Raw genomic sequence first — 12,158 nt, 5'->3', positions numbered from 1 at the left:
ATGATCCCTTTCTGAGTTTTCTGCCTCATTGATACAGTTGTCTTTCTTGACTTTCCTTGTTCTAACTTTCCCTTCAATTTCCTTCTTAAACATCCAGTTTGTCCCCTCCCCCCCGCTACTTAGTCTAAACATAGCTGTGTTGCAGTAGCAAACCTGCCTGCCAGAATGCTGGTCCCTAACCTATTAAGGTGCAAATGTGTCAACGACATTGCTGTGGATCTTCAGTCAAGTGTAGCCTGACCAGGTAAGGAAGATAGATATCTTGCCTGGAAATGATTATTTTTATTCACTCATGGGTCACTAACTGGGCCAGCATTTATTTCCCATTCTTAGTTGCCCTTGAGAAATTGATGATGAGCTGCCTTCTTAAACTGCCACAGTCCAAGTTCTATGAGAAGATCTCAGCGAGTGAATGCCAGGATTTTGACCCAGTGACAGTGAAAGTGTGGTGATATATTCCCAAGTCAGGATGGTGAGTGTTTCAGATGAAACTTGAAGGCAGTGGTGTTTGCCCTTCTAGATGGAAGTGGTCATGGGTTTAGACGGTACTGTTTAAGGAGTGTGACATTATGGATTTCAGAACTTTAATAACTATTCATAGACTAAATCAATCAACAGAAGATAAGCTATTGCACCCAGCAATAACTCAGTCTGGAATAAAGACAAGCTGTTACACAGAGACTCAAGCAATTAGCCTTGTCTTGTCAAGATTACATTGGCAAAACTGCTTTGCCACCTGCTTGATAAATTAGATATTTTATGACCACAAAAGACAAGATTGCCCTGCAAAAGAAGTTAAGGAATTAACCATCGGAAAGCTGTGTCTTTCAACAGACAGTCAATACCAAATGTAACAAGAACCAAATACACTACTTTTGCTTAGGAGGCGAGCTACAGACCTGCAGTAACTTGAATGAAGGGACTTAAAGAAATCATCAATATGTCACCTCAGAGACCGAAGGATAAAAATCTGTAGAAGAATCGAACACCAGAATGACTCAACAGCAGAACTTCAAAGAGCAAGACTGCAGAAGGACTGAACCCTGGAAACTTCCAGAGACAGATTACTGTTGATTGAGGTCCTGTTCAGATTTCACAATTAATCGGGTAATAGCTAAGTTGGGTCGCAGGCATATACTTGCTTACTTGAAGGGTTTTATATTTGGTTGCTACATGCAATAAAGTTTGAATTATTGTTTCAGTACTTGATTGTCTATGGGATTTCTTCACAAACAACCAAATTAAAGATAACATGCAGTGGTTTATCTACAACAGGATTTTTGGTGAATTTCTGTAATGTACGTTGTAGATAGTACAAACTACTGCTACTGAGCATCATTGGTGGGAAAAGTGGTTGTTTATGGATGTGATGCCAATCAAGCGAACTGCTTTGTACTGGATGGTGTCAAGCTTCTTGACTGTTGTTGCAGTTGCACTCATCCAGGCAAGTGGGAGTATTTCATCATAGTCCTGATTTGTATCTTGCAGGTGAGTTACTCACTGCAGCATTCCTATCCTCTGACATGCTCTTGCAGCCATTGTATTTGAATGGTGAGTCTGCAGAGTTTCTGGTCAATGGTAACCCGCAGGATCTTGATAGTGGGGGATTCAGTGATCGTAACACCATCAAGGGGTAGTTGTTTGATTTGTCTATCATTGGTGATTGTCATCGCCTGGCATTTGTGTCGCACAAATGTTCCTTGCACTTGCCAGTCCATTCCTCATTATTGTCCAAGTCTGGACTGCTTCAGCATCTGAGGAGTCACAAATGGTGCTGAACAATGTGCAATCATCAATGAACATCCCCACCTTATGATGGAGGGAAGGGCATTCATGAAGCAGCTGAAGATGGTTGGGCCTAGGATACTACCCTGAGGAACCCTTGCAGAGATGTTCCAGAGCTGAGATAACTGATCTCCAAGAAACACAAACATCTTGTGATGTGTCAGGTCTGACTCGGACCAGCGGGGAGTTGGCCTCCTGATTCACACTGACTCCAGTTTTGCTGTGGCTCCTTAATGCCACGCTCGGTCAAGTGCAGCCCTGATGTCAAGGGCTATTACTCTCACTGCACCATTGGAATTCAGCTTTTCTGTCCATGCTTGAACAAAGACTGTAATGAGGTCAGGATCTGAGTGGCACTGGCGGAACCCAAACTGGGGACATCACTGAGCAGGTTATGCTGACTAGGTGCTGCTTGATAGCACTGTCAATTATACTTTGCATCATTTTATTAATAATCAAAAGTAGACTGATAGGGTGATAGTTGCTCAGACTGGACTTGTCCTGGGTTTTTTTAATGTACTGGACATACCTGAGCAATTCTCCACATTGTCAGATATATACCAATATTTTAGCTGTACTGGAATAGTTTGGCTTGAGATATGGCAACTTCTAGTACACTTCTAATACACAGTATTATTGTCAGAGTGTTGTCAGGTCCCCTAATCCAGTGCCTCCAACTATTTCTTGATATCATATATGAATCAGATGAGTTTTTAAGACAATCAATGATAGCTTCACAGTCACTATTGCTGAGATGATTTTTCAATTCCTGATGCATTGGTTGAATCCAAACTGCAGCAGCTGCCATGGTGGGCACTGAACACATGTCACTAGAGCATTAGTCTGGGCCTCAGGGGTCAGTGACGTTTCCATTATGCCACAACCTTCTCACCAAATAAATTCTCGGCAAGAAGGTTCATTGGAGACTTTCTTGAACCATCACCAATTAAGGCTCTTAAGTGGTTAATAAATGGCCATTTAGGGGCCTGAACTGCCGCCTTTCCAATTATCTGCTTTCACAGTGGGCAAGAAAGTTTGTTACTTTCCCAACCAGGGAAACCAGGGTGACCTGCATGTTCAGTTGGAGGAACTTCCAACTGCCCCAATCCAGGGGCAAGACAAGATACAGATGAGAAGCAAAGGGCTCACACATAAAAACCATCTACCTCCCCTTGCCTCCAACTTCATCATCCCTCCCTCCCTGTAAATCCCATGACAGAAGGATAAAAAGTACTTTCCTTCTATCCCCAAGGAATGGGCATCAACTGGTGGTCTCTCGGACCCAGTGTCTGATTGCCCAGAAGCTTCGGGAAACTTGGAGGCCAGTGTTGAGGCCTAGGATAGGCTGAGAAACTCATCCATGTTGATCAGCTAGACCTTAATGATCTGATGGACAGGTGAGAGGTCTCATTTCCTCAGCAATGTGGGTGGTATATTTGCCACCACCTATCTCATTGAAAGAAAGGGAAACTTTTACCCTCTTAATCTGTGACTACAAGTGGTTAAGGATACTTTTACAATTACAGGAAGTTTACAATTTCCAAGTAAATTTACAAAATCACAGGAGGTGTTTTTCAGGACTGCACTGAAGCATCAAATGTCCTTTGAAGTGCTTGACATGTTGAGCGGAAATGTCAGTTTAGCACATTTGTCCCCCTCATATGGTATGCATGGAACTTGAATAACATTAACAGAACACGAGGTGGCCCCCTGATGTGAGTCAGCAGATTATAGTAATTACACTGCAGGCTTTCTCTTGTGGTGCTTTTCTTAGGTTTTGATGGAATATTCTAGGGAATCTGGGAAATAAAAGCAGTTGGTCAAGACCAACCCACATTTGAGCGTTTATTTGCATGTAACATCATAAAGTCATGTTCTCCCATTGTTTCATAAACAATACGCTGACACAACAATTAAGGTTTTGGTTGGATCGACTTCAGATTGTGATGCATGATCAGCGCACACACCCTGCACAAACAGCAGTGGTTCCGGAAGGTTATCAGCATACTACATATTTGGGACACTGGAACAATCATCTGAATATTCTTTCAAAGATCACAAAACAAACTTTAATAAAATAAAGATGATACCAGATCACGTCATGGGGATTTATGGAATATCTACAGAACCAAAACACCAGAAAAAAAAGCGTGAACTTTGGGGAATATTTTCCAAGCCTTGAATGACATGGGCTATGGCAAATCCGTTGGGAAAATATGGCACGAATGGCAAAATAGATTCCCGACATCAAGAATACAAGTCCAATTTTTAAAAGTTTAATGATTTGATGAGCATCTCACTGGTGAGGGATGAAGGGCCTTTTGTAAGCATTGACATCTCAGTATTGTCTCATCTTGTCTCATTTATATGGACGTTGCTATATTCCTAAGTAGTGGAGAGAAATTAAACAGTGATATTGAAGCAGACATGTGGTGGCTGCAGCTTTCTGCCATCCATCTTGTGCAGCAATCACCAACATCTCAAATCATGCACCATGGACAGCAACAGCACATAATCATGGCACATCTCCGACTCACTTATAATACAGTTCACCATTTCAACCATTGAATGTTGGAGCTCACTGACACCTTACATTACAATGTTGCTATCAAGCTACTTTATACGTAAGGACAGACAGCCATCTCACACTTACTTGAATGCACACAGCATCTGTGCCTTGCCTTGACTTTTCACTCAGATTATACAGGCAGCCTGTCATGTTGGACGGCAATGAACAATCAAGGTAGACCATGGTCATTCAGGGGTCTAGTCTATCAGCAGTCAGGAAAGATAATGAAGTGCCCCGGGTAAGTGAATAACAAGCAAAGAGGGCAGGAAAGACTTAGTTTGGGTATTTGCTATGGGTGAAAGTCATTGAGAGAAGATGCAATACATGATATTGAGAGTAGTGGATCATGAACCTTGATTGGGGGATGGGTATAATGGCAGATTTAGAGAAATGCAAGGTAACAAAGGGAAGATGATGGGCACTTACTGTTGTACAGTATAGTAGGTCAATGACATTCTTGCTTCATTGCTGTGCATTCCTCCCAGACAGTGCAACACCCTGACTCAGGTGGCTACTTCCAGCCAAGTTGACAGCATTTCAAATGGTGTGCCGCTTGGGTTTAAATATGGCACCCACACAGTGAATGCCAAAAGGAGCTGGTATCAGCAAGCATTTTGCTGCTGCTGAGGGCAAGAAAGCATAAGACCAGCGCTGTGGATACATGGTGCATACTTTAATGAAGTGAACAGTGTATTAATTGCATGAGAACAGTAGCTAGGGCTCATGGAGAGAAACCTTCTTTGAAACTCCCCCAAAATTGACAGTCAAAGTTTGGGAAAATTCAGCCCATTATTTACAAATTACAACCTAACCCAATGTCAGTGATAGTGACAGTTGTTGGGTCAAACCTGATAAAATAGTAGCAGAATTAAAATAATGAAGTAACAGAACTTAACAAAGAAAAACAAATATTAAAAGTGAAAGTACAAAAGGGAACAGTTGAAGTTCAGAAGCTCAAATGGTGCTTTCTTTAACCAAAAACAAAACTAAATCTAAACAAAAGATTGGAAGTGCTAAGCCAACAGCAATGGGAGGTGCATTGCACAGGCTTGATATATCAAATTTATGGTATCCGCAGCGTTTGCTGAAATTCTCCTTTCCTTGGTGTGGTGTGGGCAATGACAAGGAAATTGGGAAAGTATGCTGAGAATGAAAAAAGTCAGACCCTGAACATTGAGAAATGTTTCTTCCAATTTTGCCATTTTCAATTCTCCACTCTGTGGCTGAGTTTCTAGACCGTGCAAATTCACAACATACTAATCTGAATAGTTATATCTTGCTGATTGATTGTCTTAACTTTCATCTAATTGGTCTTAGTACAATGTCCTCGTATGCAAGAGAATGGGAATCTCTACCATCCCTGGCTTTTCCCTGGTATATGAAAGTTGTCATAATCCTGGAGGATCATGGCACTGCTCACCGCACCTCAGGGGTGAGGGGCAAGATGAGAAGGCAGGGCCTTCATGGTGACCTCAACCATAAAGCAATTGAATCCATGATTTTGGTATCACTCTACATTGTAAACCAGCTATTCAGCCCAACTGACCTCCTCCACCATTACTTTGTGTGTGCCTTATCATCCTACAGAGTTCGTCAACAGAAAAAGCTTCCACTCCTTCAACATCAAGTTATATGTCATGCCCGATGCAAATTCTGGGGTCTTGTGCCAGATATTCTGGGATCTGCCATGATGCACACACACACACACCAGAGAACTCCTAGGTTCAGGCATCCTTCCAAAGTCCTTGGACAATACAGAGGGCTGGTAGGAGCCAGGGGCCAGTACCTCTGAAATGATTAGATTAGATTAGATTAGATTACTTACAGTGTGGAAACAGGCCCTTCGGCCCAACAAGTCCACACCGACCCGCCGAAGCGCAACCCACCCATACCCCTACATTTACCCCTTTAACCTAACACTACGGGCAATTTAGCATGGCCAATTCACCTGACCCGCACATCTTTGTGACTGTGGGAGGAAACCGGAGCACCCGGAGGAAACCCACGCAGACACGGGGAGAATGTGCAAACTCCACACAGTCAGTCGCCTGAGTCGGGAAATGAACCCGGGTCTCTGGCGCTGTGAGGCAGCAGTGCTAACCACTGTGCCACCGTGCCGCCCGGTGCCACCGTTCATGACACCTTTGTAAAACTCTCAGACTGACTCAAAGTGGAGATATGACTCTGCTCATGTGTCCACTAGGGTCATAATAGAACAAACCATAGGCTTTCTTAAAATGAAATTTCATCCCGGGGATCACTTCAATGGAGCCTGGCAGTGTAGCCCAGAAAGAGTGTCAGCATGCTGTACCCTTCTCAACTGGAGCCAACAAAAGGGGGACATCATGGATGCACCAAATGGGCGATAAACAGCAATCTTCTCAGGATTAAGGTAAGGATGAGAGTGAGAAAGAGGGTGAAAATCAGGATACTATCCAGGAAGGTTACCCAAGAGAACGTGACTGAATAGTGAAAAAACCTAATTGAACCCAGTGTCCTGGATGAATGAGCTAGTTGGGTCATTGTTTAACAGTTTAAAAGTCTATTTGTGTTATGGCAAAGAGCCCCAGATTATTACAAAGGATATGAGAACCTTATTAGTTTTGCAGTCCTTAATTTTTTCTGTGTTAAATAAATGTTTGAATGTATATTTGTAAACTTCAGCTGATCCCATGCATTCTGTGTCCTATTGACTATTAGGGAAAAACATAGTCAGTGAGACAGTGAACTAACATCACACAGCACTAAGGCAAGATAACTCAGAATGCTGCCATCAGGATATCACATTGAAACGTTGTGCTGTGAACTCTCTCATGATAGGCAGCAGGTTGAGGAAACCTGAAGAATGGCCTGTTGACTTTCCATTATCAGTTAACTTTCAAAATGATTCAGAATCTGAGTAGACTAAAAGAATCCTCTGAAATGCTTGAGCATTCTGTCGGATGGCACTGAACCTGAGACATAACAAAATGCTTCATGCAGCTGTTTGCCTTGAACTGAGCGGGTGCCTGATTCCCAGCAGTCCTCTGAGTGCCAGAGAAATGGGATGTTTCTTCCACAACTAGTTGTGGAGACCTATCAGTGTTGTGCTCACTGAATTGTACTACTGAGTCTAATCTCGATAGAGAAAGTCTCTGACCTGGTGGAGGGTGCAGTGAAAGCCTTACCAATAAACCCTCTGAGGATTGAGTAAGCTGCCTCAAAAGATGTAGTGGTGGTGGAGCTGAGGATCTCTGCCTCTTCAGGAGATATTAATTCTTGTGACTAGAGGCAGCATGTTGGTTGAGGGAGCAATAAGTTGTAAAGGAGAGGGTGCAGCTCAACATTTATGGGGTGGAAGATGATAAAGAATTAGAAGGCGCAGGGTATTGCAAGAGGTATGGGGGTGTTATCCATGATCTCAATCACTCTTACTTCAGTGGGGGAACATTGCTTGATGTAACTAAGATGTAGGCCTAGGGCTCTGGAAGTGAAGTGTGAAGGTGAAGACTTTAAAAATCATTGGGTGGGAATGTAGGAGTGCAAGACAGAAAAGAACATGAAGGTTTGGAGCTACTGAGAAAGGGTCACTGGACCTAAAATGTTAACTCTGATTTCTCTGCACAGATTCTGCCAGGCCTGCTGAGCTTTTCCAGCAATTTCTGTTTTTTGTTTCTGTTTTCCAGCATCCACAGTTCTTATGGGGTTTTTATTAAGATTTGGAAGGTTATGTATATTGACAGCCTGAGCCTCGAACTCAATCTAAGATGCAGTGAATTTATTAGCTTCCATTCTCATCCAAATCACAGCTGAGCAACAAAAATAATAAATGGTTGCCTCCACACCTAAACTGGGTGATATTAAGTGTTTTTTTTGTCTGAAAGAGTGGGCTCTATGTGTCAGCAGTTGAAACTTTATTGCTGGAACAGCACAGCAGGTCAGGCAGCATCCAGGGAACAGGAGATTCGACGTTTCGGGCACAGGCCCTTCTTCAGGAATGAGCAGAGAGTGTTCAGCAGGAGAAGATAAAAGGTAGGGAGGAGGGACTTGGAGGAGGGGAGTTGGAAATGTGATAGGTGGAAAGAGGTCAAGGTGAGGGTGATAGGTCGGAGTCGGGGGGTCCGACCTATCACCCTCTCTCCACCCTACTCCGACCTATCACCCTCACCTTGACCTCTTTCCACCTATCACATTTCCAACTCCCCTCCTCCAAGTCCCTCCTCCCTACCTTTTATCTTCTCCTGCTGAACACTCTCTGCTCATTCCTGAAGAAGGGCCTGTGCCCGAAACGTCGAATCTCCTGTTCCCTGGATGCTGCCTGACCTGCTGTGCTGTTCCAGCAATAAAGTTTCAACTTTGATCTCCAGCATCTGCAGACCTCACTTTCTCCTCTATGTGTCAGCATACCATTTCAGATGCTGCAATCTAAAATTGTCTTTCAAACAAAGTCCTACACTATTGCCCTGGCATACATCATTCAGGGGAGAAAGTGAGGTCTGCAGATGCTGGAGATCAGAGCTGGAAATGTGTTGCTGGAAAAGCGCAGCAGGTCAGGCAGCATCCAGGGAACAGGAGAATCGACGTTTCGGGCATAAGCCCTTCTTCAGGAATGAGGAAAGTTTGTCCAGCAGGCTAAGATAAAAGGTAGGGAGGAAGGACTTGGAGGAGGGGCGTTGGAAATGAAACCATGCCTGGGATCCACAGAAAACACAAAAAGACAACTTGTTTATTTGAAATGTGATACATGAGGACAATATGCTCTACAGGTATAAACAATCATCCATGATCTACATACAGTAAGCAGCATAACATAAGTGTTGAAATTGCCATTCTGCATGAAACCAGATTAGCTGCTACTGGCTCTTTTTGAAACATTAGAGGTGTTCTCTGAAACGCTCCGCAAGTAGGCGGCCTGTCTCCCCAACATAGAGGAGGCCACATCGGGTGCAGAGGATGCAATAGATGATGTGTGTGGAGGTGCAGGTGAATCTGTGGCGGATACATCATTCAGGGGCTTTGGTAGATTCCACCACATGACTCTAAGTATCATAATCTTGTCTCATGCAGAAATATTCATATTTGAGTTGATTTTGAATTTTCATTGAAATAGTTGCCCTTTAAATATTTTGAATTCCTACTAGAAATTTTACAAGAGCTAACCAACAGCTTAAAAAAAATAACATTAAACAACAACTCTCCTGGACGAAAAATGCTTCCATTATCCAAAAGATGGAACAAGAATGTCAACTAAATTGGTTTTGTTTTTGCAGACACATAGTGTGTCGACATTTCTGCTGTCTTGAATAACAGCATATCAAAGTAGACCACCATGAGGCAGATGTACTTTCTTCCCAGACAAATACCAACAGAGATTGTTTCAATGAATTTCCTTTCAATGGTAAATGGCAAATAAAACACTGAAGTAAATGACAGAATTGAACTTCAATCTGTAAGAAATGCATCTAACTCAATACAGCAAAAGGAAACTAAAAGAAAAATATTGAAAACATTCTCTAAGCAATTAGATGCACAAATGCTTAAAGCATTCTGTTTTGAAAGCTAAAATTCATTGTGGGAACTGTATCATGTGCTGATTGAAAATGTCGCATCTCAGGAGCAAATCAAAGAAAATGCAGGAGAGGTAAGTGTAGTTCGTGATGATAACAAGGTCAGCCAGGTGGACCTCATAGAATATGAGTTCCTGATAAGGGCTCTTAACCTGGTCCAATCAGGAGCCCAGGCTGACAAATATAAACAGGAGTGTCAGAGGTTCTGTTCACTCTGAGACCTGGTACGGAGCTAGCTGGATAAGTGTCAGGAACTCTCCGCATGTAAATAAAGGGTGACTTGGTGATGGAAAACCACCACCATGGAGTGATTTCAGTAGCGATAGAAAAAAGGCTCCTGAAGAAATTCACTCACAACAATCAGTCTTTGAGTTGGGGTAAGCATTTCTGGCATCATGCCTGTATTTGGGAAGCTTGACTCATTTGATCCTGCTGTTGAAGACTGGGCCCCCATTTGGAAAGAATAAGTTCTTTTTTCCAGGCAAATGATATTGGGGCAGATGAAAAGGAACAAGCAATTCTACTGACAGCTTGTGGACCCATAGCTTTTTCAGTTAGTATAAGACTAACCTTCCCTGAGGCAGTAGAAACTAAAACTTTTCAAGAGTTGACGGATTTAGTTAAGGAATATTACGACCCCAAGCCTTCTCTATATCTGAGACGCTATTGATTTTAATCGGCAATTTGAGAACTCGGGGAATCTGTATTGGGATTTTCGACTAGGATAAAATAACTGGCAGAGTTATGTCACCAATTTAACCCTTAATGAGCTGCTAAGAGACCTGGTATGTTTGAATTAGTGATGGAACAGCACCTACTAGCTGAAGTCCAACAAGATTTCAAACAAGCACTACAACTGGCTTTATAATTGGAAAATGTGGCAAGTGGAGTATAAGAGTTACAGGGTATTCCCACGGAAGTGGCCACCCTCGCCAGTCAGACTGTGTTTGGGGAACATCGCTCGAGTTAAGGCAATTGTATGGCCTCATTGAGGACGTATCCTGAACAGAGGGATGCTAGGGCAGCCCACAGCAAAACCTGAAAACAAAGTCAAGCCTTGGCCCAACAGCAAGCATTTTCTTCAGGATCCGGGCCAGCAAACCATTGCTAGAATGCAGACTCAGGAGTCCCATGAGACTTAAATTGAGTAAGAGAACTCATTGGCAGGTATCCAGGAGAGTGTACATACTGGAAAGGCCGCCAACATCTGGTTTGAAACAATTAAATTGCTTGGAAACATCCAAATCAGAACCAATCAAACTGGTTAAACGGTCATCTGGTTCAAATGGAGGTTGATACTGGCATAGCCGTTTCGATGATCATGGAACCAGGCAAAATTCACTCTGGATTCCAACCTTTAGGTTTGTGCAAGACCTCGGCTAGGTTGATAGCCTATACTGGGAAATCTTTATAGATTATGGGTATAACTTTGCCCCAGTCTCTAATGAGAAGCAGCTGATTCCGTTACTACCAAGCTTGATGGTGAGAAGAGAGATTCACCACAATTGGTTCAACATTTTTTGATTAGAAAATAGCTGCCTGAGTGAAATAACTAGAAGTTTTTCAGGAAGCTCTAGGCACTATCAAAGGAATGAAGGTCACCTTGCATGTTGACCAGGGAGCAACTCCACGATTCTGCAAGGCTCGTACAATGCCATTTGCCTTACAGAAAACATGAAGTTGAAAAGCAAACAAATCATCAAACCAGTCCAGTTTGTGGAATAGGCAGCACAAGTCATACCACCTGTGAAGCCGATGGGTCGTTTCACCTTTGAGGGTATTTTCACAAAATGGTAAACTGCTTTTCATAGCTAGATAAATACCCAATCTGATGCATAAAATGTTTATACACAAAGTTGGCACCAGGGCTGTCCTTTATGAGCCATGTGTTCTTGCAATTGCATTTAAATGAGGATTCCTCAAATTAATACTCATAAGAGTTTTTACCAATACAGAGGAACCTCGATTATTTGACATTTGATTATCCAAATATTGGATTACCTGCAAGATCGCAAGGTCCCGATGCTCAACTGAACTATGTTTTCTGGCATTCGTTTATCTGGAATTCGATTAACCTAATGAAATACTCCCCGCCCATGTCCTTCGGATAATCGAGATTCCTCTGTTTCTGAGACTGCCATTTGAGGTATCATCAGCCTGTGTAGATGATGAAGAACATTTTACAAGGTCTACCCCAGGTTGCCATTTATCAAAATGACATGCTAATAAGAGGGAAGACCAATAAGGTACATTCAGAG

Source organism: Chiloscyllium plagiosum, chromosome 18 (assembly GCF_004010195.1).
Source record: "Chiloscyllium plagiosum isolate BGI_BamShark_2017 chromosome 18, ASM401019v2, whole genome shotgun sequence".
In the NCBI taxonomy this organism is placed as follows: Eukaryota; Metazoa; Chordata; class Chondrichthyes; order Orectolobiformes; family Hemiscylliidae; genus Chiloscyllium; species Chiloscyllium plagiosum.
The sequence above is the reverse complement of the archived record's forward strand: the minus strand, read 5'-3'. Positions refer to the sequence as shown.